Raw genomic sequence first — 15,039 nt, 5'->3', positions numbered from 1 at the left:
TGTAGCTGATCGCCCACCTCGTGTTCCGTGTATGGCTGCGTGAGCATCTATCTTGATTTATTAGGGACTTCTTTCTGTAATTCTGTAAAGGTCAGATCTAGCGTAATCACCGACTCCCAGAATATGCCTGTTGGATTCAAGCAGCATATTTCTCTGCATTGCATCCTCTGTGGAAGCAACTGAAATTTCTCTGACATAAGCTTCTAACAAGGGTGGGAATATGGATTGTGCGCATCATGTACTTGTTATTTTGGGAGGATGCTTTAGAGAGTTGCCCAGTTAATAAGTCTTGTTGAATTAAATTTTTTTTTCCCCAGCACTCTGCTGGGCACTGTCAGGAATACAAAAGAAGCTTAGTACCTGGTCTTTGCCCATTGGCAGTATAGAGTGTTGTTGTAGAGGCAAGACTTATTTACATGTAATTATATAAAAAATGTAAATGAGCCAAATGCTCCATTGTATGGAACTGAGACTCTGTGTAGTCTAATTTCAGAGAAAGGGAAGTATCATCAAAGAAGGCGTTGCGAAATCAAGCCTTGAAAGAAGGGTAGGATCTGGAAAGGGAAAGACCTTTTTATTTTAGGGGAATAGCACATGCTGAGGAAGGGAAGAGTGTGGTGAATTCTAGATAAAAGCAGTTACTTAAGGGCAGTACTATCTGAGAACACAGAGAGACTTGGTCATGATAGGAAAGATAGATGAAATGACAGACTGATACTGTGCCCGTATGGTTGAGGCCAGTTCTGGATTAATATCTCCTACGTTGCCGTCTTTGTAATATTTTGCTTTGTATAATGTCCCCTATCAGGAACCGGAGACTCTGTTCTTCTTTTTGGTCAAGAGGTAAGATGGAGAAGGAAACGTCAACCCACTCCAGTGTTCTTGCCTAGAAAATCCCGTGAACAGAGGAGCCTGGTGGGCTGCGGTCCACGGGGTCGCAGAGTCAGGCACAACTGAGCTTCTGAGTGCATGAGATGGTAGCAAGCATAGTACCTGACATGCAGTAGGCATTCAGGGAGTGCATTTAAAGGCAACCAGAAAGGACTGGCTTCAGTTACTGCTCTGAAAGTCTACGAGTACCTGGTGCTCTGGCACCAGTGGGCTTGTGGTTAGCCTTTGTTCACTCTAGTTCTAGTAGAACACGCTTCATGTGTTGCTGTGCTGAGAAATACCTGAGTCATTTAAAGCACACTCGACCGTTTGATAATAGTTAGAGATACCGATTGCTGAGAGCCTAGTCCTGTGTTTAGCTTTGCATTATTTCTGATTTTTAGAGTAACTCTGTGCAAAGCAGGTATTACATTTCCCATCTTTAAGTTGAGGAAAGAGAGGCTCAGAGAAGTCAAGTTTCTTGTTAAAGGTCACCCAGTAGGTTGCTGAATGGGAATTTGAACTCTGGTGTGCATAAAAAAGATTTTTCCAAGCTGCTGTCTATGGTGTATTTCTTAAAGTGATAAGATCATTTTTAGATGAACCATTTTTATGTTTTCTTTCTTTTAATTTTTTGATTACAGAAATCTTCAAACATACAAAAAGAAAGAAAAGTAGTATAAATGAGCTCCCATAATATACTTATCACCTGACTCCAGAAATTTTCAACACTTTTGTCTGTACCCCCTGCCCTTCCTTTCCATCCAGACATCATATAATTTTGTTTGAAAATACTCCAATGTGTTTCTAGAGCAGTGCTGTCTAATAAAATGTTGTGTGTCTGTGCCAGCTAGTATAGTATCTACCAGCCACATATGGCTGTTGAGCGTTTGAAATGTGACAAGTGTGATCTGAGGAACTACATAGGTAACCACATGTGACTAAAATATGAATAGTCACTTCTTAATAATGTATGCCATTTAAAACCCTGAAACTATTATTAAGGATCTATCAAAATTTTTTGTAGACAAGAGGTAGTATGTATTTGTGGTTTAAATAAAAAGAGTTCAAGTATTTAGAAAATGTATGTTGCAGAAGATGAAACCCCTTGTCATCTTGCTGTGAATAATTATATATATGCTTTTTAAATTCAAAATATACAGATGCATGGTTCTCGTTGTAAAATAATGTATTAATACAGTGGTTGGATACATTATTTATGGAGTTGCTTCTTTTCAGATGAGCTTGAATGAGATGAGGTGTGTACCATGAAGGTTGACAGCCTCCTCAAAAGTGAGGTATATTATAAAAGATTCTAAGTGCACACCCATTAGAGAAGGGCCACCACTTCCTCATAAACTGAGAGCTTGCATCTTGGTATAATCGAAGCGGCAGCTCCTCCTGCCTCCCGGAGGGCCCACGCCCTCTGGCTGTTGAGTGGCCCTTGCTGGAGTTTCCCCAGCAGGTGTCACTGTTGGGCTGTTGCTGCCGCTGGGCTGGCAGGGACGAGAAGGTGTAATTGCTGTGTGTGCACGTCTGCGTGAAGGGAGGGGGTTTCTTCTTCAGCTTTGTAGTAGGAGATAGTCTAAGGAGGCATGTTTTGATCCTTGCCTCCGCTGATACAATCTATAGTGTTTTCAGATAGTGAGAATATGAAGCAAAGGCGTGTGTATTTCAGTATAGCTCTGTTAAACTTAACAGTGATAACCAGCTCACAGTTTATCTCCTTTTGCCTGTGGGCAGTGAAAGCGACTCTTTCTATAGTCTTGACTCCAGATTACAATTTATAACTTGGATGGTAGGCCCTTTGCTTCACCACGAGAAGCTTCTTTTGGGGTCTGATTGCCTTTGAGCTAGCAGGAGAAAATGAGGGTACTCTGGCTCCTTGCAGCAGGAGTCCCCGTGGTCGTGAAAGGCTGGTATTAAGGAAAAGAGAAAATTATTTTAAATGGCACCTTAAAACTGGAGGCAATGTAGAGTTTATGTTGCCCAGCCTCTGTCTCTGTCTCTCTCTTTTTCTAATTGATGAGGAAACTTAGATATGGTGAGGGGAAGTGACTTACAGAGGTGCCTGTAGCAAGGATGGGAGTCAGAACGCCTGGGTCCTAAAGAAGGCACTCTTTCCTCCTCTTCATTTGAAATGAACGCTTTAACCGTCAGTTTTCTCTGTGAAAACCTCTGTTGCTCCTGTAGATCAGTGCCTGAGGGGCTCTTCAGTGGACTTTTCTTTGTAAGAAACTGGAGCTTTGATAGCTCATTTGTAATTATTGTCACTGGGTAAATGTAATCAATGTGACGTTTATAGGGCCAGGGGAGAAACACTGTTTTAGTTACTTGCCACAAAACTGCGTTGATTAGTTCTTTTATTTATTTAAAAATATATATTTTTATTTATTTAAAAAATAGTTTTATTTATCTGGCTGTGCCGGGCCTTAGCTGCCGCACTGGGCATCTTCAGCCTGGGACCTTTAGTTGCAGTATGCAAATACGTAGTTGCAGCACATGGGATCCAGTCTCTTGAGCAGGAACTGGACCCAGGCCCCAGCTGCATTGGGGGTGTGGAGTCTTAGCCACTGGACCACAAAGAAGTCCCTTTTCACATATATATAACTTTATCTGTTTCTCTTTGGCGGCGTGGGTCTTCGTTGCTGTGCGGGCCTCGTCTCGTTGTGGTGAGCAGGGGCCGCTCTCGTTGCAGCGCGGGCTTCTCATTGCAGTGGCTTCTTCAGTTGCAGAGCTCTGGCCCTAGGGTGCTTGGGCTTCCCTAGCTGTGGCTTACGGGCTCAGTTGCTCCACAGCATGTGGGATCCTCTCAGATCAGGGATTGAACCCACGTCTCCTGCATTGGCAGGAGAATTCTTTACCGCTGAGCCACCAGGGAAGACCCCAATTTTTTTTTTCTTTTTTTGGCTGCACAGCATGTGGGACATTAGTTCCCTGACCAAGGATCAAACTGACATCCACTGCATTGGAAGTAGTTGTAACCACTCAGCTGCCAGGAAGTCCTCATTATTCCTTTTAAAATGATTCCATTAGGGAAGTTCACTTTTAAAATCTCAACAACTGGGGAATCAAATTTGGGCTAAATCTTTCCTAGCTGAAATTACTGCATTTTTTCTCCAGATAGGTAACAAGGCCTTTTGTTGTTCAGTTGCTCAGTCCTGTCCAACTTTTTGCAACCCCCATGGACTGCAGCATGCCAGTCTTCCCTGTCCTTCACTATCTCCCAGAGTTTGCTCAAACTCATACCCATTGAATCGGTGATGTCTTAGGTCTCAAATATTTACTATAAAATTCTGTGTGTTCTGAGAACAGATGTCTTTTGATCTGTACTTTTTTCTTATGATAGATGAAGACTGGGGGAAGACATGGTTATAAGCTTAGAATTTGACCCGGACCCTAGAAGGTTAGAGTTGAAAGTCTTCATTAGATTTCTGTGTTGTTGTTGTTGTTGTTGTTTTAAGACTTTTGTGAGTTGATTGCTTTGTCGGAGCAGCCTGAAACCTCTTGAGGCTTCATGAGTCAACAACGTGCTTAACCCCTTAGTCTCTCAGCACTAGTCACATGGAGATTCTCCTTGGAGCTGCAGCAGAATGTCATTGATGGAGGGAAATACATGAATGGCTATGTTCATGGGGCTAGTCCTGGGTCCACAAGAGGCAGGAGGCAGACTAGAAATTAGGAAAGTACCAGGCTTCTCAGTGTGATTGTAACATATGCAGGGGTTCACCTCAAGTAGTTCTGTACCACTGACCTGAGTCTGCAGGGTTTCATATATCTAAAATCAAGCAACAACAGACTCAGCTTATTCAGAGCCTAACCCAGAGGCCTCTTTTCCTTTGGGAAACCTTCTCTGACTGCCCCAGATAATCTCTTTCTCCTCTTTGCTGTTTGTGTCCGGACATAGAAGCTTCCTTGTAGTGTCACGGCCATGACAGAGAAGCATGTCGGCAAGCTCCCTAAAGGCAGTGATTGGGCCTTATCCCTTACTGTACCTAGATAGTATCCGGCACACAGTAGGTGCTCAATAAATGGAATTCAAGTTGTCGAATTAAAGTTACATCCTCTGTGATTCAATATGCAGTGTATATCCTTTTTGGCTTTCTTAGTTAAAGGAGGGGAAAAAAATCATTATATCACACCCTTAGTCTCCTGGAGGGTCGTTGGCTCAGTGAGTGCTTGTTGGATAAACCAAGTGGCGTGACCAGAGTTGTGCATGGTGAAGACACCGTCTGTAACTTGACTCGGGTGCCCTGGGATTTGTTCTCTGCTGTCGCGCCACGGAGCCGTGTCTCCAGCCTGTGTGTTGCCGGTGCTGAGGCCTCTTGGCAGTCTTTGGCACCTGGTCTGCTGTCCTTCAGGCGGGCCGTGCTCACCTCCTCAGCTGCACACTCGGTACAGCACTCAGGCCCCTCCTGAGCCGTGGTGTTGGAATCGCGCGGCATCTCAGTGATGTTAGTGTCTCCGCCAGCCAGTGCTTGTGTTGTTTTTCTCCTTAAATACTCTCTGCAGTCTCAGAGATGGAATACTTGATCTTGATCAAGTTCAAATTAGATGTGAATAAGCCAAATTAGATGTGAAGGCTCTGTTGCCTGTTTTTGCTTTATGTTTCTTTTCATTTTCTGTGGAAAGCTTGCACTGGGTGTGCTCAGAAGTTGGATGTTTGGGGACTGAGGAAAATGGGTTCTCTCATCTTTTTTTTTTTTATTCCGTTTTGGGGGGGTCTGAGCATTATTAAACTGAATCCTTTTTTCTTTTAGTTTTGAAATGACTTTAGGTTTTGTGTTGTTTCCTTGGGGCAGAGTATTAAGAAAGAGTTTTACTTTACCTCTGATTATGCCCCTAAAAATTTGGTGGACTTGTCGTCTTTGATAGTCAAATTAAAATAAGCCCTTCCTAACTTTTGAGTTCTTACTCAGAAGTTTAGGATTTGAGGATGATGAATAGAGGAGAATTCTTCACCAAGGGAGGTTAGCATCTGGATGGGGAAATCTTGACTTGGTCCTTCTGGGGAAAGAGAACCAGGTTTTGAGAAATCAAAAAAGCTGATGGTGGAATTAAGCAGCTTAGTTTTAAGAGAGTAAGGGAAGCTAGGGGAAGATAAACCCAGGCCCTCAAGGAGGAGGCTCCTATGAGGGAGCATGGGTCTTTTTATATAACCCTGGGTTGGTGAAATAATTACTCTGGTCAATTTATTCATTCATAAACTGACAAATATTTGCTAAGTACCTGTGGGCTGTACTATATATTATTTAAACACCAGCATCGAGTCTCTTAGTCTAGTGGGAGAGAGTAAACACATAAATAAGATAGCTAGTATACCAGGTGGTGGTAAATTCTATGGAGAAAAATATTTTCAAATGTAGGGGTTTCTAGGGTGGAAGTTTGCAGTGTTCAGTGGGGTCATCAGAGGAAGTCTGGTAAGGTGACATTGGAGCAGACACCTGTTCCTTTAGGCAAGCAAGGGAGAAACCTCTGTGGAGCTGGGGCCAAGGACGTTCTCAGCAGAGAAGGACAAGTCAAATTCCCTGAAACGCTTGGCTGGAGCACAGCAAAGGATGGCGTGATAGAAGATGAAGTTAGAGAGGTAATGGGGACCAGATTATGTGGGCCTTCTAAGCCATTTAAGGGATTTTACATCTTACTCTGGGAGATTTGGGAAGCCTTGGGAAGTGGAGTTGCATGATCTTATATTTTAAAAGGGTCTCTGTGGCTGCTGATTGACAGTAGACTGAAGAGGCTCTGCTAAGTAGGGTAAGTTAAAGTTAGGCCAGCAGCACACACTTTGGGATTAATTTGTATCTGTATTTTGTGGTGAAAACCTGAAGGTGGGAGTCAGTCATTGTGTCAGAATTAGAAGGACCTTAAATGTTTGGATGAGAGTTGCCAAATAAATAAAGAAATAAAGCCTCTTGGCAGGCATATTATCTGCAACGCCTCACCCCCAACCATGACAGCATGTTATTAAGAAAGGGAGAGCCTGGTTGCTTTATAGTGAGCAAGGGATCATAAATGTAAATTGTGAGATGCCTGGCTTTTTTTTTTTTTTTCTCACAAATACGAATTCGTTTGTAACAATTCAAACAGAAACGTGTGATTTATCTATCTATAGTACATATCCTTTGCTGTGCTAACCACTGTTAACAACTTGTGTGTTAACTTCAGAATTTTTTTCTATGCAAATGAAAACACATTTTTCTTTATTTAGAAAAACGGGATCATACGAAGTCTACTGTCCTGCCATTTACATATGTCACTTAGTGTGTCATGGACATTTTCCCGTGTTGATGTGTCTGGATGTGGTGCATTCTTTATAACAGTGGTCTAGTATTCCCAGGGTCGCATGCACCCCTGATTACGTGCCCTGTTGATGGAGTCTGCGTTGTTTCTGGCTTTGTGCACAGAGGCAGTGCTGCAGCGTCTTTGTGGCCTTGTGCAGGTGCCTCCAGAGAAGACTGCATTTTCAGAGCCTCCGTCGCTGAGGCTGAAGCGTTGAACATTGTTAATGGCAGTTGAAAATTAATTCTATTCATTACTACTAATTTAAAACATATAACATTTTCTGTTTTAGTGAACATAATTTTGTAGATATTCGTAAATTCATAGATAGGGCTTTTAATCCTGTGGTCCCTGCCCCCGCCCCCGCCCCCGCCCCCCCCCCCCGCCGCCCTGCCTCTCCCATAAAGTCTTAAACTTCTTAGCAGTAAATCCTACCACTGGGTTTTTCAGGAGTCTGAACCTCCAAGTTGAGAATGACTTCTGTGTGGTTTTTTTTATTCTAAACATCTGCCACCCGGAGGTGTTCCTGTGCTTTTTTTCTCCAACAGCCGTGTATGACGGAGACATAACCTTGGTTTCATCTTTGACATTCACTTGACTCACTGGCTCTGGGTCACCTAGTCTTCCTGGCCTTGCTAAATGATCCAAAGAATCCGGGTATCTGTTGCCCATCAAGAGGTGGTAACATTTAGATATTTATTTGTTTTCAGGGATGGTTAAAACCCATTTCTCTCTTTGGCAGTTTGAGGGTGAGGATAGAGTAGAAGAGATGGTGGCAATTGCTGTTAATCTTTTCCCCTTTCTCTGCTCATCTGCCCAACCAAGTCACATTGTATTTGAGCCTCTGAATTCTGAGTGATCCCTGGTTGTGTCTTCTATATCAGGGATTGGGCCTTTTTCTATAAGGGCAAGCTTGTAAATATTTCAGGCTCTGCGTAGGCCATATGGTCTCTGCCGCAAATGCTGAACTTTGCCATTGTAGCACAGAAGTAGCCACAGACAGTATGGAAGTGAATGAGTGTGGCTCCGTGCCAACAAAAGCTTCACTTATGGACACAAATGCGATTTTTATATAATTTTCACATGTCATGAAATAGTCTTCCTTTGATGTTTTTCAGCTATTTAAAAATATAAAACCCATTCTTAGCACATGGGCTGTACAAAAACAGGCAGCAGGCCAGATTTGGCCGACAGGCTGTGGCTTGCCAATCCCTGCTTATGTGAACATGACTTGGAATGGAAGAGAGTCAGGTGCTATGGTAATAAAAGGCGTTATGATAATGAGAGTCCCGGAAGAGGTAGGTCGTGGGCTCTCGCACTTGTTCCCTCTGTCTGTACTTTGGACTGGATGTCCTAAGTACTTGCTCTTGCGAGATTTCTTTGACGGCTTAAGTGCAGGAAGAATTTCTTTGTTTCCTCTGCTCTCTGCCCGGAAGCCAGGTTTTCTAACCTTGCTCCCTGTCTATCTTGGGAATGGCTGGCGAGTGAGGAGGCTTGCCTGGTGTTGGGGAGGGTGTGAGCCTCCAGGTCGTCCAGGCAGAGTCGGCTCCAGACAGCCCTTCGCCCACTGTAGGTCGGACCAGCACCTGTCGGGCTGACGTAAATTATCCCCCGCCTTTCCTTTCTCCTGGGCTGCGTGGTGTAGGGAAGGCTATGTGCTTTGTAGACGCACATGGAGAACTTGAAGAGGTGTAGTCGCTTCTGCCAGTTGGGAGTGCTGGAGTGCTGCAGGCACTCCGGTGGGATCTGTATGTGTGCTGCAAAGTCCATTTGGAGCGGTCTCCCATGTACTCATTTACCCGCTTCGGGGCCCCTTCTCTCCTGGATCTGTGCAGAGTAGTGCCCTAAAGGATGCGTTGGAGGTTTTGCTGAAGACAATAACACCATGTGTACGGGGTTCTGTTTGCATGATGTATTTTGCTTATTGTAATCGGTCCCAGCCCGTTAGGGCTGTGCAGGTAGCTTCGCCCCCTCCTCTTGGGCTTCTTATATATTTATGGGGTGGAGGTGGGGGGAGTTCCAGTTACATCTTCTGCTCCTTCTTGGAAGCACCTGACGGTGTGTTCACATGAGCACATTTGGCTCTAGTGGGTGGGTCTGTAACATTCGCCCAGAGATTGCAGAGTAGCCTTCAGATACATTTGTTTGGCACTTACACTATTACTGAAAATTTCATTTTTTTCTACATAAATCCAGATTTCTGGATTCTATAGGTAAAAAAAAACACAAAAATGGACCTCGTCCATTTCCATTTCCTGCTTAATTCCAATTTTGTGTTGGTTCCCACTGCATTAATTAGCTAGTCTTAAGTTCCCTACCACTTAGCTCCACCAGGGGGAGACACTGGACGTGGCAGGACTCTCTCCTCTACCCCACCCCTCCTGCCTAATTCACTCACCTAGGGCGCCCCTGCTGGCTGTAGGCTGACATGCCGACAACCTCCTCACCTGAGAAAGTGCTGACTTTTTTTTAATAGCAACAATTAATAAACTCCTCCTCTGTTTCCAAAGAGGGAAAGTGGGGGTGCCAGGCTCATTTGCTGACTGGGACACAGTTGAGGGTGCGGATCTCTGTCATGTCAGATTATGCAGTATGAAAGTAACTGTCCTTTAATGATGGACTTGTGTAAAATCTTGGACAAGACTGTCTGCACCTCTCGCTGTGAGCAGAGCGCCTTGGACAGGCGTGGGTTTCAGTGACGAGGTCGCTGATTTGGATGTCAACCCGCCAGAGAATTAACATCGAGTTAGGAGCAGGAGTAGAAGATGTAATAATAGAGGAGTCAAAGGCGGAGAGTGTGGCGGTGTCACGGAAGGAGAGTTGCAGCTTGTTGACGTTGTGTCCTTTTCCTTTGCTGCATCACAGAGTATGAGTTTGAATCTTTTTCCTCTTCTACTTTTTTCCTCCCCTCCACATGTTCATACACGTTCCTCAGTTTTCCTCTATCTCCCTGATGTCTCCTTGGGTCACTTCACCTCTTCTTTCCTTTGTTCTGATGGCAAATGTAACCTATTTGGGGGGTCTTTTTTCTTACTGTGATTTAAAAAAAAACACACATAAGTTTACCCTCTTAATTTTTTAATGTACAGTCTTGTTAAGTCTACGCACAGAGCTGTACAGCAGATCTCCAGAAATGTTTCTCCCTGCAAGAGTGAAACGATCATTGAACAGTTCTCATTTCCCCCTGCCACCATTCCCTGGCAACCACAGTTCAGTTTTCTTTTTCTATGAGTTTGATTGCTTTAGATCCTCATATAAGTGGAATCATGCAGTGTTTCTCTTTTTGTGATTGGCTTATTTCACTTAGCATAATGTCTTCGAGGTTCTTCCATGTTTTACCATATTTAAACAGCTGAACAGTACTCAGTTGTGTATATATACCACATTTGCTTTATCCATTCATCTACATGTGGGCCTTTAGGTTGCTTCCACACCTTGGCTATGTGAATAATTCTACAATGAACATGAGTGTTCAGATGTCTCTTTTGAGATTCTGCTTTCAGTTCCTGTGGATATACACTCAGAAGTGATATTGCTGGGTTTTATGGTAGCTATATTCTCAACTTTTTGAGGAACTGCAGTGCTCTGTGTCAGCAACTGCACAGTTTTACAGTTCTACCAACAGTGTACAAGAGTTCCTATTTCTCCATATCCTCATCAGAATTGTTATTTTCTGTTTTGGGTTTTTTGGGGTTTTTTTGTTTGTTTGTTTTTGGAGAGCTCCATCTTAATATTCATGAGAAGATATGTCATTGCGGGTTATTTGCAGGGTTATTTCCCTGATGATAAATGATGTTGAGCATCTTTTCATGCTTATTGACCATTTGTATATATTCTTTGGATAAATGTCTATTCTAGTCCATGGCCCATTTGTTAAAATTGGGTTTTTGGTTGTTTTTAACTTATTGGAGTTCTTTATATATATTCTGGATATTAACCCTTTATCTGATAAATAGCTTACGAACATTTTGTCCTGTTCTGTAATTTGACTTTTTATTTTGTTGTTTCCTTCGCTTACGTTTTAAAAGTTTGATGCAGGCCCAGTTGTCTGTTTTTACTTTTATTACCAGTGGTTTTTTGTGTGTCATATCTAGGAAGTCATTGCCCATTCCAGTGTCATAAAACTTTCCCCCTATATTTTCTCATAAAACTTTCCCCCTAACTGTGAATTTTATAGTTTTAGGTCATATGTTTAGGTTTTTAGTCCATTTTGAGTTAATTTTTACCTGTGGCATAAAATAAGGGTCCATCTTTATTCTTTTGCATGTAGATAGACAGTTTTCTCAGTACCATTTGTGAAGACTTCTTGCCCTCATTGTCAAACATTATTTGACCATATATACAAGGGTTTATATCTGGGTTCTCTATTCTATTCCATTAGTCTATATATCTATCTTTATGCCAGTACCATACTGTTTTAATTACTGTAGCTTTGCAGTATGATTTGAAACCAGGAAGTGTTAGGCTTCCAGCTAGGTTCCTCTTTCACAAGATTATTTGACTAGTTAGAACTCTTTTTGAGATTCCATATGAATTTTAAGATTTTTTTTTCTCTTTCTGCCAAAAAAAAAGCCATTGGGATTTTGATAGAGATTTCATTGAATCTGTAGATTGCTTTGGGTATTATACACATTTAAACAATATTAAGTCTTCTAATCCATAAACAGGAGATGTCCGTTGTTTCATTAGTTTTTTTCAGTGGTGTTTTATAGTTTTCAGTGTATAAATCTTCTACCTCTTTGGTTAAGTTTATTCCTACATACTTTATTCTTTTTGATGCTATTATAAGTAGGAGTATTTTCTTAATTTTCCTTTTCAGTTCAGTTCAGTCGCTCAGTCGTGTCCGACTCTTTGCAACCCCATGAATCGCAGCACGCCTTTTAGCAGATGTAAATCTTTAAAATTAAAACAAAAAGGAACTTTTTTTTTTAACTTCAGAAGTGTGTTTTCCCAGAAGTACAGCACTGTTTCTTTTTTGCATGCTTTTCTGATTCCTTTTCCTACTGCCTCTTGTGAGTTCTCAAAATTGAGACAAAATTGACAGAAGCTTGACTGATCATTTTCTGTTACTCCTTGAAGGCAAAGGACCATTGCTATAATTGTCGTCCTAACAGAATTACTGAATTTTTTTGTTTTGTTTTGTTTTTTATTTAATTTTTAAAATTTTAATTGAAGTATAGTTGATGGCAACCCACTCTAGTACTCTTGCCTGGAAAAGCCCATGGATGGAGGAGCCTGGTAGGCTGCAGTCCATGGGGTCGCTAAGAGTCAGGCATGACTGAGCGACTTCACTTTCACTTTTTACTTTCATGCATTGGAGAAGGAAATGGCAACCCACTCCAGTATTCTTGCCTGGAGAATCCCAGGGACAGAGGAGCCTAGTGGGCTGCCATCTATGGGGTCACACAGAGTCGGACACGACTGAAGTAACTTAGTAGCAGCATAGTTGATTTACAAAGAGTTGCTGAATTTTTAGACCCTCCTAGAAGGCAGTGGCCCCCCATTCCAGTACTCTTGCCTGGAAAATCCCATGGATGGAGGAGCCTAGTGGGCTACAGTCCATGGGGTAGCTAAGAGTCAGGCATGACTGAGCAACTTCACTTTCACTTTTTACTTTCATGCATTGGAGAAGGAAATGGCAACCCACTCCAGTGTTCTTGCCTGGAGAATCCCAGGGACGGGGGAGCCTGGTGGGCTGCCGTCTGTGGGGTCACACAGAGTCGGACACGACTGAAGCGACTTAGCAGCAGCAGCAGAGCAACTAAATTTGACAGTTGTGTTAGATGGTACTATTTTGGATGTGATAAGATTGGGGGTGGGAGAGAGGTGTCCATATATGAGAATGTATTTGTTGTGTGATCTTTGGCCAGTGGTCCTCAAAGTGTGGTCCTCAGACCAGGAACATCAGCAACTCCTGCTGATGTTAGAAATGTGAGTTTCTGGGCTCATTCCAGACCTACTGAACCAGAAACTGGGGGTGGGAGGCATGCAGTCTGTGTTTTTAACAAGCTCTCCAGATGATTTTGATATGCACCAAGTTAGAGGACAGTTTTAGACCATCTAGGAACTCTTACTATTTATTTATTAATTTATTTTTATAATTGTTTCTTTGTTTGTTTTTGGCTGCACTGGGTCTCCGTTGCTGCACAGGTTTTCTCTGGTCGTGACGGTCAGGAGCTCCTCTGTGTTGCAGTGTGAGGGCTTCTCATTGCGATGCCCTCCCTTGTTGCAGTGCCCAGGCTCTAGGCACTCGGGCTTCCGTTGTGGAAGCACGCAGGCTCGGTAGTTTGGGCTCACGGGCCCTTGAGCACACGAGCTTCAGTAGTTGCTGTGCGCCAGCTCAGTAGTTGTGGCACACGGGCTTAGTTGCTCCTCAGCATGTGGAATTGTCCCGGACCATGGACTGAACCCATGTCCCCTACATTGACAGGCGGATTCTTAACCACTGGACCATCCGAAAAGTCCTAGACCATCTAGAAACTCTTACCATCACAACCACCGTCTCATCCACTATCACTAAATCTCTGTAGTGTACTAAAATTCCTTTGCATTATCTATCACCTTTATTTTTCCTTTTCCTCCTGTCCCTTGTTGCAGTGTTGCTTTAACTCGTAATCTCCTTACGTTCCCCCTCTTTTCTTTTCTTGCAATGGATTCTAATAGAAGGAGTTGAATTGAGCAACCTTGGATTCAAATCCTGGCCCTATTCTGTGACCCTGAGGAGGTTAAGGATCTTCTCTGAACCTCAGTTTCCTCAATTTTAAAGTTAACTGTGATGCAGGTTAAATGAGGTAAGCATCAGATGCTCAAGAAATGCCAGCTCTCCTCTCTTTTCTCTGTTATCACTCTGCTCAAAAAACAAACAAACAAAAAAGTCCCTAAACAACAACAACAACAAGACTCCTTTTGCTATGACACGTTTCCTACAGGTCATTTTCTTTTCTGTGTTAGTATCCTTTTTTTTTCCCCCCAAGACTTCAGCCTTCATGGTGTGTTTGTGAAATCTCACCATATAAAATTGAAGTAAACCAAGTACATAAAAAAGTGAGGTGCCATATAAAGAGCGGATAAAGAATGGTGTTGTGATAGTGCTGGTGCTAGTTACTCCCATCAGTCACTTGCAGCAGACACAAGGAGGTTCTATTTTAGAAAGTGCAATAATGCAGAAAGTGGTCTGGTTCATAGCAGGGGAATGGAATATTATCTTCATTTTTCCTGCACTCTATTATAATGATACGTCCAAAAGAAACTGGTTCTGCCTCTTGATAAGAGAGGGAGTACAAACAGCCTTAATTTCCCAAGTTCTAAGGGCTCCTTCTGTATTGAGAGGGAGCCATCCAGGGCAGAAGTGTGTTCAGAAAGGAGAGCCTGACTGGGACAGGTAGAAAAGAGCAGAAAGTTTTTCTTTTGACGTTGACTCTTTTGACCAGAACCAAGACCTCGTGCTTTGGACATAGTGAGCAAGTTTGCCCTGCCACTGCTAAGTCACTTCAGTCGTGTCCGACTCTGTGCGACCCCATAGATGGCAGCCCACCGGGCTCCCCCGTTCCTGGGATTCTTCAGGCAAGAACACTGGAGTGGGTTGCCATTTCCTTCTCCAAAGTTTGCCCTGAGTTTTATTGTTTAAGGTCTGTTTCCAAATGTCTTATTTAGTGTCTGTTTTGGTAGCCGAAGTTCCCTTGAGTACCAATACAATTAATTTAGGCTTGTAAGCTAACTTTTTATGCTGCTGTTGTAGCTAGTTTGAAAGTTCTAGAAGATCAGAACCTAGTTCCTTCATCTACTGATGCATAACCAAAAAAAACAAAAAAACCTAGTGACTTAAAATAGCAGTTTTATATCTTTCATTGTTCTTTGGGTAGAAGGGAGGTCAGTTGGGAAGTTCTGCTG

General features: G+C 42.8%; 1 protein-coding gene across 8 annotated transcripts in view; it reads left to right on the top strand.

Annotated features, from left to right (window-relative positions):
- AMBRA1 (autophagy and beclin 1 regulator 1) overlaps positions 1–15,039 on the top strand; it is a 164,204-nt gene that overhangs the window by 34,971 nt on the left and 114,194 nt on the right. The gene's annotated exons all lie outside the window — the stretch shown is intronic.

Source organism: Oryx dammah, unplaced genomic scaffold (genome assembly GCF_014754425.2).
Source record: "Oryx dammah isolate SB20612 unplaced genomic scaffold, SCBI_Odam_1.1 HiC_scaffold_17, whole genome shotgun sequence".
Taxonomy (NCBI): Eukaryota; Metazoa; Chordata; class Mammalia; order Artiodactyla; family Bovidae; genus Oryx; species Oryx dammah.
The sequence above is the reverse complement of the archived record's forward strand: the minus strand, read 5'-3'. Positions and strand labels throughout refer to the sequence as shown.